Source organism: Choloepus didactylus, chromosome 1 (genome assembly GCF_015220235.1).
Source record: "Choloepus didactylus isolate mChoDid1 chromosome 1, mChoDid1.pri, whole genome shotgun sequence".
Classification (NCBI taxonomy): Eukaryota; Metazoa; Chordata; class Mammalia; order Pilosa; family Megalonychidae; genus Choloepus; species Choloepus didactylus.
Window position 1 is genome coordinate 140676450 of NC_051307.1, and position 20837 is coordinate 140697286.

The following is a 20837-nucleotide window of genomic DNA, read 5'->3' on the forward strand; positions in this document are numbered from 1 at the left end:
ATAGTTGCTCCAGGGGACTAACTAAACTCTGCTCCTCTCTGTGCCACCATCTTGCCCCTCCTCTCTCATCCAGCATGTTTTTTTAAAAATTATTTTTGTTTTTTTAATTAGAAAAGTCATAGATTTCCAAAAAACTCATGTAAAGAACAGAAAGTTCTCATATATTCCCCTCTTGTTGACACTTTGCATTAGTGTGGTACCTTTGTTACAATTGATGAAAGAATATTAAAGTCAACTTAAAGTCCATAGTTTACATTAGGTATATTTTTTTCCCATATACCTCCTGATTATTAACACCTTGTTATACTGTAATACATTTGTTATAATTCATGAAATAACATTGTTATATTTGTACTATTAACCACAGTCCCTTATCCACAACAGGGTTCACTGTGTTAAACAGCCCCTTGTATTATCTTCTAACTTTCCTTCTAGTAACATACACAACCCCCAAATTCTGCTTTCAACCACATTTGCAAACATAATTCAGTACTGTTAATTACACTCACAATAATGTGTTCCATCACCACTATCCATTTCTTAACATTTACAATCAACCTAAACAGAAATTATGCACAAATTAAGCATCAGCTCCCCATTTTCTACCCCATTCTTTCCCCCAGTAACTTATATTCTAGATTCTAACTCTATGAGCTTGCTTTTTATAATTAATTCATGTCAGTGAGATTATACAATATTTGTCCTTTTATATCTGGCTTATTTTACTCAAATGAAATAATATCCTCAAGGTTCATCCATGTTGTTACATGCATCAGGACTTCATTCCATCTTACAGCTGAGTACTATTCCATCATCACAATTTGTTTATCCCTTTTTCAGTTGATGGATACTTCAATTGTTCCACCTTTTGGCAATTGTGAATAATAGTGCTATGAACAACAGGGTGCAAATGTCTACTTGAGCTTCTGCTTTCAGTTCTTCTGGGTTTATACCTAGTAGTAGGATTGATGGATCGTATGGCAATTGTATGCTTAGCTTCCTGAGGAGCTGCCAAACTGTCTTCAGCAGTAGCTGCACCATTTTACATTCCCACCAGCAGTAAATGAGTTTTCCTATTTCTCCACATCCTCTCCAACACTTGTAGCTTTCTGTTTTGTTTGTTTGTTTGTTTGTTTGTTTGTTTTAGTAGTGGCCATTCTAGCAGGCTGAAATGGTGTCTTATTGTGGTTTTGATTTGCATTTCCCTAATAGCTATTGATGTTCAGGATCTTTTCGTGTGTTTTTTAGCCATTTGTATTTCCCCTTTAGAAAAATGTCTATTCAAATCCTTTGCCTATTTTTTAATTGGGTGGTCTTTTTATTGTTGAGTTGTAGGATTTCTTTATTCTTTAATCAGAATGGCATTGATAGTCCATGGCATGAGTTTGCAATAGAGATATACATAATATCACCATTAGACACTGCTACTCATACATTTATAAGAGGCAAGACTCTAGTGACAGTGTTTTTACACTTTGATAGAGTTTTGTGGAGTTAAAAGGTATAATGATGTTGGCTGGCTGTTCCTAGATATGCTGTATTTAGTTATAAAAGAATGGATGAGCCAAAGGCTTCAGATTTGCCACACGAGTGCCATATGAAAGATGTAAAAGTTTCTGTGTGCCTTGAAAGAAAATCTTATTTCCTGTGGCTGCAGACTTGAGGTCTCTGAAAACCAGACCCAGAATCTCATTGTGCAAGTGGCAGAGGTATAACATAAAGTAAATTCACAACCTCGCAGGCTGTCTGCTGTTAAAGTGAGGGCATTGATTAGAAAGGAATGGGATCCTGAAATTTGGAATGGGGACTTATAGGTTGATAATGTTGGCAGTGGGAACATTGAAACCCTAGATTCTGCTGATTCTTTGCTAGATAGACTTGTAATAGTCTGTCCTGAAAAAAACAGCCTCCCCACCTCCAGCCTGCCCTAAGGAAAAAGCTTCCCTACCACCAGTCTGCCCTGAGGAGTCTGCCATCCAACCTCTACCTGAAGAAATTAACCCTACAGCACCTGATAAACCTGTAACCAGCACCCATTCTTGATAAAAATACTTTGAAAGATAGGAATAAAAGGAAACTTCCTCATCATGATAAAGGGCATGTATGAAAAAACCCATAGCTAATACCAATGATAAAAGACTGAAAACTTTCCTTCTAAGATCATGAACAAGAGCAGGATGCCCAATGTCGCCACTGTATTCAACATTCTGCTGGAAGTTCTACCTAGAGCAGTTAGGCAAGGAAAATAAATAAAAGGCATCCAAACTGAAAAGAAAAATGAAACTTTCCCTTTTTGCAGATGACATGATTCTATATTTAGAAAATCCTGAAAAATCTACAACAAAGCTACTGGAGTCAATAAATGAGCTCAGCAAAATGGCAGGAGACAAGGTCAACATGCAAAAATCATTAGGGTTTCTATACATCAGTAATGAGCAATCTGAGGGGGAAATCAAGAAAAAAATTCCATTTACAATAGCAAGTAAAAGAATCAAATATCTAGGAATAAATTTAACCAAGGATGCAAAGGACTTTCCACAGAAAACTACAAAGCATTGCTAAAAGAAATCAAAGAAGACCTAAATAAATGGAAGGACACTCCATGCTCAAGGATTGGAAGACAAAATATCATTAAGATGTGAATTCTACCCAAAATGATTTACAGGTTCAGTGCAATCTCAATCAAAATTCCAACAGTCTACTTTGCAGAAATTGAAAAACCAATTGCTAAATGTATTTGGAAGAGTAAGGGGCCCTGAATAGCCAAAAGCATCTTAAAAAAGAATGAAGTTGGAGGACTCACACTTCCTGACTTTAAAGCATGTTACAAAGCTGCAGTGTTCAAAACAGATCTATTGACCAATGGAATTGAATTACAGTTCAGAAGTAGACTCTCACATCTATAGCCAATTAGTATTTGATGAGACCTTGGATGTAAAATTGATCTATTGTAGACAGCACATAGATGGATCACACTTTTTTTAATCCATTCCGCCAGTCTGTGTCTTTTGTTTGGGGCGTTTAATCCGTTAACATTCAATGCTATTACTATAAAGACAGTACTTACTTTAACTATTTTATCCTTTGGTTTTTATATGCCACATTTTATTTTTGTCTCTTTTTTTATCCTTTTAGTTACCTTTACTGGTAACCAGCATTTCTACACTCTACCCCAAGCCTCTTCTCTTCTGTTTCCTCCTTTCAGCCTGAAGAGCTTACTCCAGTATTTCTTGCAGGGCTGATCTCTTATTGCCACTGCCTTCTGTCCTTCATGGTTTTTGATGAGAAATAGGCACTTAGTCTTATTGAAGTTCCCTTGTATATGATGAGTAGCATTTCTAGTGCTATTTTCAGGATTTTCTCTTTGACTTTGGCATTTGACATTCTGATTAGTATGTGTTTTGATGGAGGTCTATTAGGATTTGTACTTTTTGGAGTGTGTTGCGCTTCTTGGACATGTATATTTATGTCTTTCTTAAAGTTGAGAAATTTTCTGTCATTATTTCCTCAGATATTCTTTCTGGCTCTTTTCCCTTTTCTTCTCCTTCTGGGATACCCATGAGGTGTATGTTTGTGCACTTCATGTTGTCATTCAAATCCCTGAGACCCTGCTCAATTTTTTCTATTCTTTTCTCTATCTGTTTTTCTGTCTGTAAGATTTTGATTGTTCTGTCTTCTAGTTCTCTGATTCTTTTTTTTGCCTGTTCAAATATGCTGTTGTATGCCTCTAATGTATTTTTTACTCTCTTCTGTTGTGTCTTTCATTCCCATCATTTCTGTTATGTTTCTTTTTATACTTTCATTTTCTTCTTTATGCTCACCCACTGTCTTCTTAATAGCCTTTATCTCTTTAGCCATATTTTCATTCATCTCCTTCAATTGACTTAGGAGATTTGTTTGAATATATTTGATTAGTTGTTCCAAATTCTGTGTCTCCTCTGAAGTTTTAATTTGTTCCTTAAACTGGGCCATATCTTCCTGTTTCTTAGTATGGCTTGTAATTTTTGGCTGATGTCTAGGCTTCTGATTATCTTGATGGGTTTACTCTGAAAGTCAGCTTCTCTCTCTTGCCTAGGGTTTTATTTTTGATTGGCTTTGTGGAAAGGTTCTTCTTTGACACTTGATTCAACTTATTTTAGACATTTAGAATTGCGCATGTTTAACTGATCAGATTTTTTCAGCTCTTCTTCATCTGATTCTTGCCCTGGATGTGTGGTACAATTTTTAAGATTGTACTATTTGTGCAATTGTTTTACCCCCAGGTGAAAGCTTTCTTTACTCTGTTCCTTCACTGGCAATCTTGATCTGTTCTGTCTTCGTTTTTCTTCTGTAGATTTTTTTATACTCCTTTTGTTACCTCTAGATGACTTGCTAAGGGTGGCAGGCAAGTTCTGGGAATAGGGTCATCCCAGAGAGGAGTCTCTCAAGTCATTACTTTCCAGCCAAAACAGAGCCAGAGACCCACAAAGTGGGTTCAGACCAGCTCCACGGATCCTGGAAAGAGGGTCAGGAAAGACATCAAAACCTTTCTGAAGCTGCCCTTTCCTTGCCTGCCCTGCAGATGCCTCACTTCAGCAAACTGTTTCCCACAACCCTAAGAAGCCCGTGCATCTTTAAACTTCCACTGTCTCTGCTCCTGTTGAGTACAGAGTTGAAACAATGGCCATGTCTGTCCCTATCAATACTGGGCTGAAACAGCAGCTCAGAGCCAGGACCTGGAGATCCAAATTTACTAATCAAAAGATATGATCAATGTTTGGCTGCCTTCTACACACACACACACCCATTCTTGGGAAAGAGGACTCCCATGTCCCTCTCTGTCCATAGCAGCCAGCCAGGGACCACACCCTATGTGGCCCACCTTGAGAGTGGGGAATGGGCACCAGCAGCCACTGCAGAGTGAGCTACTCATAGTTCTTGGCCTCTTCATACTGCTCTTCTCTGGAAGCTGCACAGTGCTCCTTTGGCCTCTGGAGCCCCAGAACAGTTGTTTCAGACAGTTTCTGCCTGTCTACCAGCTATTTTGGAGGAGGAGTGAGTCCTGGAGCTCCCTACTCTGTCATATTTCCAAGAAGTTCCCCTTTTTCTGATTATTCTTGCATGTTTTTTTATTTTTGTTTTCAATTGAGACTTAGTTTCAACTTGCATAACTTCATGAAATAGCTTCATCAATTTATAAATTAAATCAGAGAGAACTGATACCTTTATAATGTTGAGTTTTCCTATCCCAGAATAGTTGCTCTTTCATTTGTTCCAGTCCATCTTACTTCTGTCTCTTGAAAGATTTTTTAATTCCTCATGTAAGTTTTCAATATTTTTGATAAGTTTATTCCTAAGCATTCAGTCTTGTTTGTTTCTATTTTAAATAAGATTTTGTATTTCATTATATCCTCTAGCTGGTTATTGCATGTATATATTAAAGCCATTGATTTTTGTCTGCCAACGTCTATTTCTGCCTCACCGAATTCTTTTGTTGTTTGAATTAATTTTATCATTAGTCATTGATTCTCTAGGGTTTTCTAGGCATAGTGTCATATCATCTGCAAATAGAGATAGTTTTATTTCTTTTATATCAATTCTTATGCCTCTGTTTTAGATCTCATATCTAATTGCATTGGCTAGTACCTCTAGAACAAAAGTAAATACTGGAATAGAGGGTGGGCATACATGCTCTGTTCCTGATCTTCACGGAAATGTTTCTAGTGTTTTCCCACTAGGAAAGATACTGGCTCTTTCTGTTTTCTAGGGCAGCTAATTTAATCTTTAGATAATAATAATTATAACAATCGCAATAATAATAGCCAATATTTATTGAGCATTTATGTCATATTTGTTCTACTCCTTTGCTGTTCACGATAGCATTGTGAATAGGGCCCTCAGAATGTGTTCACATGGACTTATGTTTTTAAAAAATTTAACATAAGTAAGATTCTTGTATTTTTTTCTTAAAGAATATAAGTTATATAAGCTTCAAGCTCCTGAAAATATAGTTCTGCTCCTGACTAAAAAGCAATGATACTTAAACCAGAGCAAAACACATATGAATTAGTTCTGCAAACAAAATGAAAGAAGCATAACAGATAAGGACCCCATATACTATGATTGAATTTAATAAAGTTTGAAATCAGATACAACTAAATTAAGTGGCTTAGGGATTGTTTTAATTTCCCAGGTGCTAAAACAAATACCGTACAATGGGTTGGGTTACACTGTTATTGGCTCACAGTTTTGGGGTTTGGAGAATTCCATATTTGAGGTGTCAGCAAGGTGATGCTTTCTCCCTGAAGACAGTGGCATTATGGGCTGGTTGCTGGTGACCTTGGGCCTTGACTTTCCTGTCACATGTCAAAGTACTTGGAGACCACTTCTCCTTTCTCCTCTGAGTTCCATTGATTTCCAGCTTTTTCCCATGGCTTCCTCTGTATTTATCTGGATTTCATCCTGCTTATAAAAGACTCCAGTCACCTAGATCAAAGCCCAAATTGATTCAATTGGGCCACACCTTATCTGAAGTAACATCTTCAAGAGATCCTATTTATAATGGGTCTGCATGCACCAGAATGTGGATCAAGACCAGGGAAACATGTCCAAATGGTGGGACACAATTCATCCCATAGGGATACATACATAAATGGTAAAACCATAAAGAAGAGCTTGGAGGTGATTATCGTAGAAATCTGAGCAAGATTTGCCTTTAGAATGAGGAAGTACACACGGAGTCTTATGGGATGCTAGCAATAGTCTATTTCTTATCTTGGGGAGAGTTTATACTCTCTTATACTGCATGTTTATGTTTAAGGCTCTCTTAAATGCATAATTACATTTCACAATTCTCTAAAATGTTAAACATAAATAAGTAAAACCTGCCCAGGTAATTCTAATAAGTAACACTGCTCTATGCCTCTCACCATGCTCTGCTTCTGCCTCTTGGGACCATCCAGAACCATTCTGTTACTTCTCCAACTTGTTGCTAAGTTAATGGAAGATGGTTATTCAATTCTTCACATTGCTGTTTTTTCTCATCTGTGCTAAATATTGTCACTTTCCTTAACCTTCCTCATGATAAATTCACTTATAGTAGTCCATAGTCCTTTTAAGTATGTAAAACTCAGAACAAATACAGTATTTAAATTGATTTTCCTCTTTTACTCTATGAGCTATACTTATCTTAATGCATCTTAAGAGCTTATGCACTTATTTGACAGCCATATCACCCAGCTGATGCTTGATGTACTTATCAGCTAATATCCTCAAGCCCTTTTTGCTCATATGTCATGCTACTCAGTCCCAAAGCTCCCCATTTTGTACATTTTTAATCTATTGTTTGGACCCAGTTTTATCTCTGTCCAATCTAATCTTGTTCATTTAGCTTACTCGTACATCTTTTTGATAGCCTTTTGGATGCTAATTCTGCCACCTAACTTATACACCTTCATTCTCAAATTTATTTCACCCATGGATTTAATGTTACTCTTCAATTTCTATCCTAATTGTTTATTTAAAATGTGGAGCAAGACAGGGCCAAGGATGAAGATCTGCTACTAGAAAAAATTCCCTTGATTCGTTTTTATTTGTTTAGGAACATCTCTGCTAGTGTGGTTCCAGTTGTCATTAATCTGATTAATGTCCTTGCAATCAATATATTTTTCCTCCTTTTTGTTCATAAACATATTGTAAGTATATTATGGGATACATCAATTAAACACTAATTTAAATTGTCTCCTTATGTACTATTAATTAGTTTATTTGTTAAATAAACATGGTTCATAAAAACTATGTTGATATAAAAATATAAGCTCCCTGACTTCAAGATGCTCACAACCAAGTGTAGGAAGCAGAATTACAGGCAAGTGCTGTACCTCAGTGAGAAAATACTAGACAGAATATATGCAATGTGCTTTGGGACCACAGAGCACGGGGTGGTAAGTCCAGCAACCCTGAGAGAGAAAAGGATCAGTATAGTAAGATATGGTCTTAAGGAACCCATACTATGTCCTAGCCATATAGACTTTCCCTCTTGGTTCTCAAACTCTGTCCCTTCATCAGGAGATTTTAGACACATTCCAGGAATTGATGTAAATATTACTTATCTAGTTTATTGAGTTCATTTCTTCCCATTTGAAAAATTAGAAATATATGCATGTTTTCAAGGGTAAATTTTCCATTTTCGTAAAGGTCATCAACAACAACTTTGTTTATACAGTATCTTTTCACAGTAACTTTGGGTCTGATTCTTTTCAGAGAGAGAACTTGCACTCTCTTGCAGTACCATATATGGTGATGAGTGTTCTGTTCTATAGATCCCACTTAAACCTGACCTGGATTCTTACGATACAAGCTGCTTTTCTTCCTCTCCTTGATCACTTATCATCATTACATAGCCAAAACTGCAGTTTTGTGACTCATATCTAGTTTTTTTCTGTTTTTTGTTCCAATCTGTCTCCTGAAGTTTAAAGGTATATAGCCTTCTACGTCCAACCTTTCCCTTTCTGGTTATCACACATTCTAGGAATAAATAGCCATTTTTCTCCTTAGGGTGTCCAAGTCTTCCAATTTTGCCAATCGTTTCCCTTATTGGGCAGAATTAGATACTAAGAAACTGTTCCCTGTTGCCTTCTGTGCTCTGTGAGATGAAACTGTCAGCCAAATGAGGCAAGGACATGCCAGACAATCTGCTTTTTAGTTGAATGAAACCTCAAGCAGATTTACTGGAAAACACTGCTCTGCCTCTAAGCAAACTTAGACTCTCTGCTTTCAAGAATGTATCTCTATTCAAGATTCATCTTTCCTGTATCTTCAGCCATGATTTAGAAATTTATATTCAGTTCACTGGCACTCTCTGAAAAGACAGAAAATGTTCAGAAAACAACCAGCAAATTAATAGCACCTACTAATAAATACCACCTATTTATGATGTGTCATAGTTTGCCAGGTTGCCAAGACAAATACCACATAATGGGTTGGCTTAAACAATGGGATTTATTGGCACACATTTTGAGTTTAGGAGACGTCCAAAACTCTGTGCATCAGTCAGGCAATGCTTTCTCCCCAAAGTCTGTAACATTTGGTGTTGGCTGCTGGTGATCCTTGGGGTTCCTTGGCTTGTAATCTCTACTTCAGGTCACATGGCAATGTCTTCTTCTTTCTCTTCCAGGTTCCCTTGACTTCCAGCTTCTGTCTCATCCTCACAACTTTCTCTCACTCTGGCTTCCAGTGTCTTTCTCTTTTATAAAGCCCCCAGTAATCTGGATTAAGACCCAGCCCCATTCAGTTGGTCTGCACCTTAATTTAAAATGACAACTTAAAGAGATTCTCTTTACAATAGATTCACACCCACAGGAATGCAGATTAATACTAAGAACATGTCCAAATTGGGGCACATAATTCAATCTGTCACAGAAAGTCACCAAGTTTAAGCAGTTCAGGGAAATAAAAGGGAAAAAAACTTTTAATAATTTTAGGAAATGTCCTTTTTTGTGTTTCCTCCTTTAAATAAGGAAAACCTTTGAACCAGGCCTCTTCTCCCATGAATTATGCAACTATAAGCAGTCAAACCAGCACTCCAACACATTTATCTTCCAGTGAAACAATAAACATTCTGTAGTATTTTATTATAAATTCCATTATGTCTCTTACCAATGTCCATTCATTTTGAAACAAAGATTATTCTAAGCAAAATACTGTTTTAATCGCTGATTATGATATATTTTCACTCTAGTAGTGGCCTGGTTCTCTAAGAGATGTTGCAGGTAGAGCACAGGCTTTGGAAACAAGTAGACCTGAGTTTGAGTCTTGGATCCACCTCTCTATACATGTTTCCTCAACAACAATATGGGAAAATAATAGAATCTGTTTTTATAAGTTTTTATGAAGATTAGATAAGGTAATGCATGTCAGTTACTTATTTCATTGGGTAATGCATAATAAATATTTCATGTTGGATACTATTGACTGTCCTCATGGATTTAATTCCTAGCATAGAAGAGATAAATTAAATAAATGAGTATTTATTAGTAAAAGTGATAATAAGAGCATCTATTAAGAAATCTAGCCTGGTCTGGGGGGATCAAGAAAGGCTCCCTGGAATACAAGGTCATTTAAACTGAGTAAGTGTAAAGAGTAAGTAGTATTTATTTACCTGCAAAATGAGAGAGAACAACATCCAGGATAAGATCTGTCATACTCCAAAGCCTATCCCCTTTGTGTAATTCCTTCATCTCTACAATTTTACAGTAAAGAAAGGAGGGTGATCAACAGCCATGCTAGGATATGTTTTCCCATATCTACTGAGTTATTTTAAATTTCCCTCAAAAATATTCAAGGTTACCTGTAAAACTCTTATCAACAAAATATAACTTAATTCCATGACCTCAAGGAAGTGGTTTTGCAACTTCTGAAATGATGTCATCATATTCAACACAATTTAGCACTGTGTCACTGGGGGAGTCTTTAGGATTTCTGTATAGGAAGAGCATCATAATGACAATCTTATAGAAGGGAACTAGGGGAGTTATCTTAAAGTGGTGCTTGCATAGAAAGCTCACTGGTTACTCTTATAGAACATGTTTTCTGAAGTGGGCTTGAGAGGTCCCATGAAGATTACTGGGGAGGATGCTAAGACCCTCCCCTAGGTTTTCCCTCAAATTGTACATAAACTCCCTGACTCCTAGTAAGCTCATAGTACTGCTACGAGGAACAAATATCTTGATAAAAATGATTTCAAATATATAAAGCTATTTACACACGTCTATGATTTTGACAGTACAGAAGTTTCAGACAAGAAGACCTTTGGATATGTATATGTGACATACAGAAGAGACTATAACTTGCTGTGGAATAAATAAATGTCAGTGGAAACAATCATGTATTTCAAGCTGGGTGCACAGGTGACTTAGGTGTTTATAATCATTATTTTCCTGCTCTATGGTAGAGATAACTCGGGTCTCAAATGTCAAGGACTCTAACAATAGTGCCACAAAGATAACCTCAGGCCATACCTTCAAATATTATAACAGTCTTAGCAGGGTAAATGGACCATCAATCTCTGGGACAGAAGAAAGCTGCCAACAGCCCTGGAGATACTCTGAGGATTTTGATTCCAACCTGGAGACTAAAGTACTAGGAGAAATTTGGGTTAAAGGTAGGATCGTGGGTGATAAGAAAGGAGGATCCCAAACCTAGCCTGAGGTTAAAGATGGGATTTATTAAACTAAGTGAAGACTGACAATTTTTAAACATTTGTGGGAAAAGAAAGAATATAATTAGATGAATTAGATACTCTTATCTTCAAATTATCAATTTTTTAGCATTTATTTGCTTTTTAATGTAACTTATATTCACCTTTTGAATGAGAATTTAATTTTGTACAAAGATGGAAAAATAGCATTGTAGCCTAAATCGTTGACAAAATATTTACAATAGAGATCTGAACTTTGACTTGTCTTTTGAATTTGATCTCTGGAGAAGCACCTAGTATGAGAAAATATGCTAATGCCCATGGTTCTGAACCCTAACTAGAAATTAAAGTCACCCAAGTTGCTTTTAATAATGCCCAGGCCCCCCTCAGACCAATCAAATGAGAATATCAGTGGGTTGGCTCTAAACGTTGGTATTTTTTTAAAACCAATGATTCTAATGAGCAGCCTAGATTGAGAACTACTAGTGCATGCTTTATAAACCAAAGTTATAAGATAATGAAAAAAAAAATAACCCAACTAAAATTAGGTCCCTTCCTCTTTTTATTTTTATTGGAGTCATGCTCAGCTAATCTGAGCAAATGGTGAAAACTAAACAGTGTTGACTTGGTCTAGTCTTTCTTCAGTTTGTCAAGACAATCATGGTACAAATGATATTGTTTCCTCTGAGTCAGTTCCACCATTGATGGGATGAGTCATGGTCCTTTTAATTATTTAAGATGCAAGAGACTTTTTGGAAATAGTTGGTCTTTTAAACTTATCATCTCATCCAAATTTCAATTTTAGTAATTATATTCTGCTTAACTCATTTCCCCATGCTGTTTCAGAGTTTCTTTCTTGCTCATTTTCTCTTTTTCTCTCTTTTTCTTTCAATCTTTTCTTCTTAAATTGCACTCAGAGCTTCGTGTTCTCAGCTGTGTGTGTATAATGAATACAGATGACAATAACTGTTCTAAATGCTCTCTTTTGTCGTTTTGGATAAAAGGCCATGAAAATAAGCAAGAAAAATATCAGAGATCAATGAACTCTACACTATGTTATTAACTCTCATAAAACAACTTTCTTCCCCAGTGAGTCTTTTATTTTAAAGATTCAAGATTTTTTCCTTAAAAGGAAAAAGCTTTAAAAAGCTTTGATGGTAGCCTAGACCAGGAGAAAAATGTGCTTTAACTTTCTATGATCATAATCTCAATTATTTGTATAACACTTTGCAATGCACAAAGAATTTTTACATGTGTTACCTAATCTTATCCTCCCTCTAGGTAGTCAGGGGAGATGTTGTCATCTGTTTTGACAGATAAATAAACTGAATTGAGATTGATATTCTAGTGGTGTGCTGGTAAATGTTTAACAACTGCCTCTACATAAGCTTATTGGAAATTTTCCTGATATAAAGGATATTTAACACACAAGTTATAAATGATATTAAAATAAACAATACTCTTAATAGTCAATTCCACAGAATTCTTACAGAATGCTGTCCCAGATTTTTGCCAAACTCTTGTATCCATAGTCAACCTATGGTTGCAACTGACGAGCGAGTGTGGTTCCAATACGAATGTTGGTTAGTATTTTCATACATTAATGAGTAAGATGAAAGTGTAACAGTGAAGACATGTGTTGAACTCATTTGTTAATGATGTATGCAACTGCTTTATTGACACAGATAATAGTTTTCAAATACTAGAAGAATATTTCCTCAATTTTCTGAGCTATTCGCATTGTAATGGCTACAGACATGACACACTTTTAATTCTTCTGACTCAACATGTAGTACTCTTTTTAGAGAACTTTGTCTTTTAAAATAACAAGGGACTAACTGACAGAAGAGATCATCCTCATTTTATTTTGTCCCTATTTCCTTCTCTACCTCAGATTGGTAGAAATGATTGAAAATACCTAAAGAGTTGACAAAGACAAAGGGCAAAGAGGAAGGCTCTCTATCCCCTACAAAGTTCTCACATATATAATAAAAATCTGAACTTAATATAGTTATATTCCTAAACTTGTTTTTTTGATATCAAGATTTATTTGCAATCAAGTTTTTAGTATCATGATATTTTATTTACCTTTAGATAGAGTTTAGATTTTTTTTTTAATTAGAGCTGTATTGGTTTTTTTTTTTTATTTTGAAATAAATTCAAAGTTACATGAATAGTTGCAAAAACAATACTAGCCCCATACACAGAATTCCATCATACCCTGACCCCCCTCCCCCGATAGCTCAATCCACCAACTTTAACATGCTGTCACATCACTATTTCTTTCCCTCCCTCCCTCCCTCCCTATCTATCATCCATCATGTATTGCTCCGTCTTCTAAACATACGAGAGTTTGCTGCACACATCCTTTAACATACACTATAATTCACGTATATACTTCCCATGAACAAGAGCATTCTTTTATGTAATTCCATTAAGCGCAGCTAAGAAGTATAAGAGATTCAACAATGATACAAAGCTTACATTCTATATTTCCTTTTCCTTATGTCTCAACTGTGTCCCTTTGAGCCACCTGTCCTCCACCCTCCAATCCCATCCAAGTTCCTCCTTAGTTTTCAATTGTCATCTAGTTAGACTTGTCTTTTTTTTTTTCTTTTTTCAGTTGTGGAAACATATATACAGCCTAAATCTTCCCATTCCACCCCCTCCCTAGCCTTCCATTAGTGGGATTAATCACATTTAGAATGTTGTAATGCTCTTTCCCACCATCCATTACTAGAAATTTCCCTTCACCTCAAACAGCAACCCTACACTCATTTCTTAACTCCCCATTGCCCCTTCCCCCATTTCTCTTAACCCAAACTCTACTTTTCATCTCTATGGTTATATTCTCTGATAATTTCTTTGTGTTTACTGTGGGGCTTAAAATTAACCTCTTAAATCCCTATCAATCTTGTTTTTCTTTGATACCACCTTCACTTCAGTACGGCACATAAACTATTCCCCCACCTTTATATAGTTGTCTAAAATTATTCCCTTCACCCCCCCACCTTTATATAGTTGTCTAAAATTACTGTGCCGGTTTGAGTGTGTTGTGTCCCCCAGATGCCATTATCTTTGTGGTCTTGTGTGGGGCAGGCGTTTTTGGTGATGGTTGGATTTGCTTGGAATGTGCCCCACCCAGCTGTGGGCAGTGATTCTGATGGGATGTTCTCATGGAGGCGTGGCCCCATCCATTCAGGGTGGGCCCTTATCGGTGGAGCTATATAAATGAGCTGACTCGGGGGGAAGAAAGAGAGTGCAGCTGGGAGTGATGTTTTGAAGAGAAGCAAGCTTGCTAGAAAGGAACATCCTGGGAGAAAGCCGTTTTGAGGCCGGAGCTTTGGAGCAGATGCCAGCTGCCTTCCTAGCTAACAGAGGTTTTCCGGATGCCATTGGCCATTCTCCGGTGAAGGTACCCAATTGCTGGGGTGTTACCTTGGATGCTTTGTGGCCTTAAGACTGTAACTGTGTAGTGAAATAAACCCCCATTTTATAAAAGCCAATCCATCTCTGGCGTTTTGCATTCCGCAGCATTAGCAAACTAGGACAATTACATATTTTACATTGAGTTCAAAACCACTGATTTGTCCTTAGAGTTTGTGTATTTTTTATCATGTAGGAAGTAAATAGTGGAGTTACAGTTCAAAAATTATTGACTTCTATTTGTATTCCATTGTGGTTGGAGAATGTTCTTTGAGTATATTCAATTTTTTTTTTTTTTTAATTTCTTGAGGCTTGTTTTATGTCCCAGCTTATGGTCCCTTCTGTAGAAAGATCTGTGATCACTAGAGAAAAATGAGTGTCCTGGTGATTTGGGATGTAAGGTACTATGTATGTCTGTTAAAATTCTCTATATCTCTTTCTTCTTTCCTTGTCTTTCTGTTGGTAGGGCTCCCTTTAGAATCTGAAGTAGGGCAGGTCTTTTATTGGCAAAGTCTCTCAGCATTTGTTTGCCTGTGAAAAATTTAAGCTCTCCCTCAAATTTGACGGAGAGTTTTGCTGGATAAAGTATTCTTGGTTGGAAACTTTTCTCTCTCAGAAGTTTAAATATGTCATGCCACTGCCTTCTCACCTCCATGGTGGCCGCGGAGTAGTCACTGCTTAGTCTTATGTTGTTTCCTTTGTATGTGGTGAATTGCTTTTCTCTTGCTGCTTTCAGAACTTGCTCCTTCTCTTCAGTATTTGACAGTCTGATCAGAATATGTCTTGGGTTGGGTTTATTTGGATTTATTCTATTTGGAGTTTGCTGGGCATTTATGCTTTGTGTATTTATATTGTGTAGAAGGTTTGGGAAGTTTTCCCCAACAATTTCTTTGAGTGCTCTTTCTAAACCTTTACCCTTCTCTTCCCCTTCTGGGAACCAATGAGTCTTAAATTTGGACTTTTTTTTTAATCTATCATATCCCTGTGATCCATTTCAATTTTTTTTATTTTTTTCTCCATTCTTTCTTTTGTTCTTTCATTTTCTGTTCTGTGGACTTCTAGGACACTGAGATGTTGTTCAGCTTCCTCTAGTCTTGTATTGTGAATATCCAGAGTCTTTTTAATTTGGCCAACAGTTTCTTTTATTTCCATAAGATCTTCTATTTTTTTTACTTATTCTTGCAATGTCTTCTTTATGCTCTTCTAAGGTCTTTTTTATGTCACTTATGTCCTGGGCCATGGTCTTCTTGATGTCTTTTAAATCCTTTGCCATGTTTTTGTTCCTCGATTGTAGTTCTTTGATTAATTGTGCAAGGTAGAGTGTTTCTTCTGAAATCTTGATTTGTGTGTTTGGAGTTGGATTCTCCATATCGTCTGGTTTTATCATATGCATTAAGATTTCCTGTTGTTTTTGGCCTCTTGGCATTTGTTTTGCTTGATAGGGTTCTTTCAAGTTGTAACAAAAAAAAGGATATCGATCTAATTTTTCAGAGACATAGTTTGGTGATGTACACTTTCTCTAAATAACCAGCAGATGGTGTCTGTGAGTCACCTATATCCCTCAAGTCAGTTCACAACCTTGTTCCCGTGGTGTGTGGGGAAGTGATTCTTGTGGGTTCAGTTGGAGAACTCAGTTTAGGTGTGTTGCTGGAGCCGTCTGCCCTGAATGTGGGGCATGTGTACGGGTGACCAGGGAGGAAGGGCAGTTCTAATGTTCAAATCCCCCTCGTTCCAGGAGATTCCAGGCTGCCACAAGAGTCTAAGCCTTCATTTCAGTTCAGTCCCAGACCCTCTCTCTCGCTGCTCCACAAACCACTGGACTTGGCGTAGCGCCCCTGGGTTCTCCAAGCAGGTCCCCCCTCCCAGCCGCGATCCTCCAGGAGCTCAGCCGAGGGAATGCCGTGCTACATCACCCGTGTGTGCCGTCCTTCAAGGGAAGCCCTGGGCTGCCGGGCTGTGCCACAGCGTGCTCTCAGCTCGTTTCAGAATGCAGAATGTCTGAGGCTGTCTTTACTGCAACGCCTTGTCGGCTGAGAACAGCTGAGGTTTTTTCCCCAGAGAAAGAGCGAGGGACAGAAAAACTCCCAGGTTCACCCGTCAGCCAGAGATAGCACCCGATCCTCTGGGTTCCCTATCCTGAGACAGATATGTCCCCCGATACTCCCAAGGTCAGTTGTCACCAAAAGCCTCTGCCTGCTTGTTGAGGATTTGCTGTCTGTATTGAGCAGTTAATATTAAAACCTCACTTGGAGCTGGGCTGAGAGAGTGCACGGCATGGCTTCCATGAGGGAGGGGCTCCTGGCTCTAGGCTCTCTGCTCTCAGCACAGGTCCACAGTTTTACTTACAGATTTTATGCTGTGATCTCGGGCATTCCTCCCAATTCAGGTTGGTGGATGATGAGTGGGCAGTCACGTTTGTCTCCCCACTGTTATTCCAGGTTATTTACTGGTTTTTTGTTCATTTATGAATTGTTCTGGGGGAGGCTAAGTCTTCCACTTGTCTCTATGCTGCCAGCTTCCCAGAATCCCTCAAGTTTAGATTTTTAAACCTTCTGAAAATGACCTTATAAAATTGTATAATGTTTAATTAAGATGGATAATTCCTATACTGAATCACAATAACTTATCGATTTAGGGATACTTTGACGCAAAAGAAGTATAATAAAGTCAACAAACTGTAGACAAACATTTTTAAGGCCCGCGTTGCCACACATGAAATGTCACAAAACAAAAGAAAAGTTATTGGGGCAGATATATTTATAATCAAAAATGCTGCTTCTTCAGTAATGTCTTAATAAACCAAAACATGAATTCCTTAATACTGGAAACCAGTAATGTGTGAACTTTACTCGTCCTTGACAGTTAACTAGCTGCTTGACTTTATTGCTTACTAAGTTACCTGCCTTGTAAAATGAGGATAGTTGTATTGGCCATATACTGAACTAAGGTTCCATAATGAAGAAATGGAGGATAGTCTAAATAAAAATTTGCAGTGTAATTTCTAAGTTGAAGCTCAGTGGAGCAACATAAAAAAGTTCTGCTTGGAATGAAATTTTCTAGCAAGAATCTGACAGAACTCAAACTACCTCAGAATTTTTCAGATTTATGTTCAAAACTAGGCAAAATTAGAACATTTATTATTCTTTTTGTTTTCCCAATCTGAGCCTCAGGAATCAGGAAAAATATTAAATGGAAAAAAATTGGCATCTTTCAAATATTAAGTAAATATTTTGAAGCCCCTTTCAAGAAATTACTTTTGAATGATTTCTTGCTTTTCCCACATCTTTGTTTTGGTCCTGTACATCAAGGTTTGGAAAACATCATCCTTTACTTGGCAGAGAATATGTATTTTTAAGTTATCCATGTTTTTAAGTGCATTTGTGCATGGTTTTAGTCTTGCTCTGGAAATTACTATGCAACCTGATTTTAAAAGTTTTCTCCCAATCTACCTCCTTGCTTTTCTGTTCACAACCTAATGCTAAGTCAATCCTTCTTACAAGAATTATTTACTTGCTCTTTTTAGGTCAGTATTTCAGTCTTCTGGCCTGTTTTGGCTTCCTAGCATGTTAGTATCCCAGTACTCATTTTTCCTTCTAAGCCATTCCATTTTCTTAAATTGACTTTCACCATTATAGTTTTTCACATATTCCAGCTATAGACTGGCAACACATCTCAACCTTACAATCTGTAAGAAAGCAATTACTCTTTTTACAAAGCAAGAAGGGAGGAATCAGCTTGAATGATAAGGAAGAGACAGATCTACTAAGTGAAGAGTGGTAATGCTAGAAGACAATTATGAGGCCTCTGGTAGTTGACTGATTAATGGTACTCAATCAATGCCTGCATATCCAAATAACTGGGAAATTTAAAGCATTTAAATTTGGCTTTAAGTCTTATTGTATCTAAAACTTTCTTCCAATTGTATTCTAAAATAGCTCATAGTTGTTAATTTTGTTGATAATCTCAGTTAACCATCTGATCTCAGTTTTCTGGGACTAAATCTTCTATGCTGTAAAACTGTACTGTCCAATGAGGAATCCATTAACCACAGTGTCTATTGAAATTTCAGTTAATTAAAATTAAGTAAAATTTAAAAATCATTTCCTCAGTCTCCCTAGCCACATTTCAAGTGCTCAGTAGCCACATTTAACTAGTGGATACCTCACTGAGCAATGCAGACATTTCCGTTATTTCCATCATTGCAAAAAGTTCTGTTGGACAGAGCTGCTCTATAGCTTCTATGCTTTAAAGCTCATTTTAGTAGCTGACGTGCTTTTTTCCATTCTACTCTGTGACTGTCAAAAGCAGATTGTCTTAAGAAGAAATCAGAGAAACTTAAGACTCAAATTCCATCCTCCCCACTCTCAACTCAAGTTTTATGTGCCAACCCAAACTTGGGAGGCTTCAGCCAGGACTAAACATTTGCTCTTGTACATAATGATCCCTGCAGACCCAGTGTTGCCCTTGTTGCTCTCTGATCTGGAAGACTCATAGGAAATAAGATCATTTCCAAAGGTGATCTGGACTCATTTCAGTACGTTTAGATGTGCCCTATCCCCAGCATAAGTGATTGTTCTTTCCTGTATGCCTCCTTTTACACACATACCTCTCTCTACCCTGTCTGTAATTGCATAATTTTGTAATTATGTATCTGTCACCTCTACTAGGATATGGTTGACTCTTTTCAATCTTTGTATCTCCTCCCAGAACCTTGTACAGTGCCTGGTGTGGACTTAATGCATAATGATGAATGGAATGAATAATCTGGGCTCAACTACTCTGTCCTAGGTTCTCCTGTAAGGTGTTGCCTTTTCTTGGAATTCTGAGGAGACCTATTGGTTCTCCCTCCTGTCCTGTGTTAATTCTCTTGTATTTGAATACATTTTATATCTGTGAAATTCTTAGCACAGCAGTGATTCTGCTTCTCCCAACAGGGGTCAGTTTGTCAGGAAGAACTCTGCTCTCTCTCATTTTGTGACAATAATGATACAGTTCTGTGCTAAGATTGTCAACCTGCAGACCACACCAGTGGTTTGGAGGCAGGTTCAGAGCAGTCGAGTTGGGTGGAATGATCAGGAGTTATGCCCCAGTTTCTGCATCTCAGCTCCATAAGCCTTACTAGGGAGGGGGCAAGGACGATGTTTTCTGAATGCTGCTCCCAAGACACAGAAGGGCATTCCTAAGTTAGCCCTCAGGCAAAAGCACAGTTGCAGGCCCAAGTATTTAGAAATTCAGAAAATTCAGAAATAGGAGTTTGAACGGCAGTGGAAAGCTGGGGAATAGAGAGAGAGAAAGAAGTTGTTTGAATTTTCCGGAATTTAAAAAGGGAAATTGGATTCCAAATTGGTATTTTTCCTACAAATTATAGTTTGGAAAAGTATATTTTGGAATGTCACTATTTGCCTCATATCTCATTTTCATATCTCATTTTATATATGAGAAGAACCATAAATATAAATGTACTTTAAGTGTCAGATAACATAGAATTAGCAGGGTTTTTCCAAAGATATCATTAAATGAAACATAATTTTCCAAAATAATCTTAAAAAATCAGTGTTATTATTTAAATGCATTTTATTGGAAACTGTGCATGGCTCACAAATCAATATCCGTTCCTGCAACTCAATATATCGGAAATTATTATTTGTTTTAAATGCCTCTACACCTTGAAGCAAGTTACAAAAATCAGTGGTCCCACACAATGCTATGCTCAGATTTATCTTTCTGTTTGCCTTATTCTTTGCTTCAGTTTTCTAAGATCATGCCGTAAGGTTTCACAGGACGTGCACTGTTTGATAATAGAAAACAGCACAGGTAGAGTGAAATGTTTCCAATTTCTTTTTCTCCTTGGGATAGATTTTTCAGCACTCTGGAGAGTGCCTGGAGCTAGCTTGACGTATTGATAATAATGTACTCTCTTATAAGAAACCCTGGTTCTTGAGATATGGTCTCACTTATTTTATACCATTCCTGTGAGGTAGGAGAATGTACAACTTTCTGCATTTAATAAGACACCCAGAGATAACAGATGATTGAACTACTGAAATAATTTAGGCTTACTAACTTCTACTCTGCCAAAATTAAAGGTAACGTAAAATCTGATCTAGGCTTGGGTCTAAGCAGGTTTCGACTTGGGTCTAAGCAGGTTTCAGCTTTTCTCAGCTGTACCGGTTTGTACATATTATGTCCCCCAGAAAAACATGTTCTTTGATGCAATCTTGTGGGGGCAGACATA

At 37.2% G+C, this 20837-nt stretch overlaps 1 protein-coding gene across 1 annotated transcript in view; it reads left to right on the forward strand.

The window, feature by feature from the left end:
• GPR149 (G protein-coupled receptor 149) overlaps nt 1-20837 on the forward strand; it is a 102276-nt gene that overhangs the window by 26286 nt on the left and 55153 nt on the right. The gene's annotated exons all lie outside the window — the stretch shown is intronic.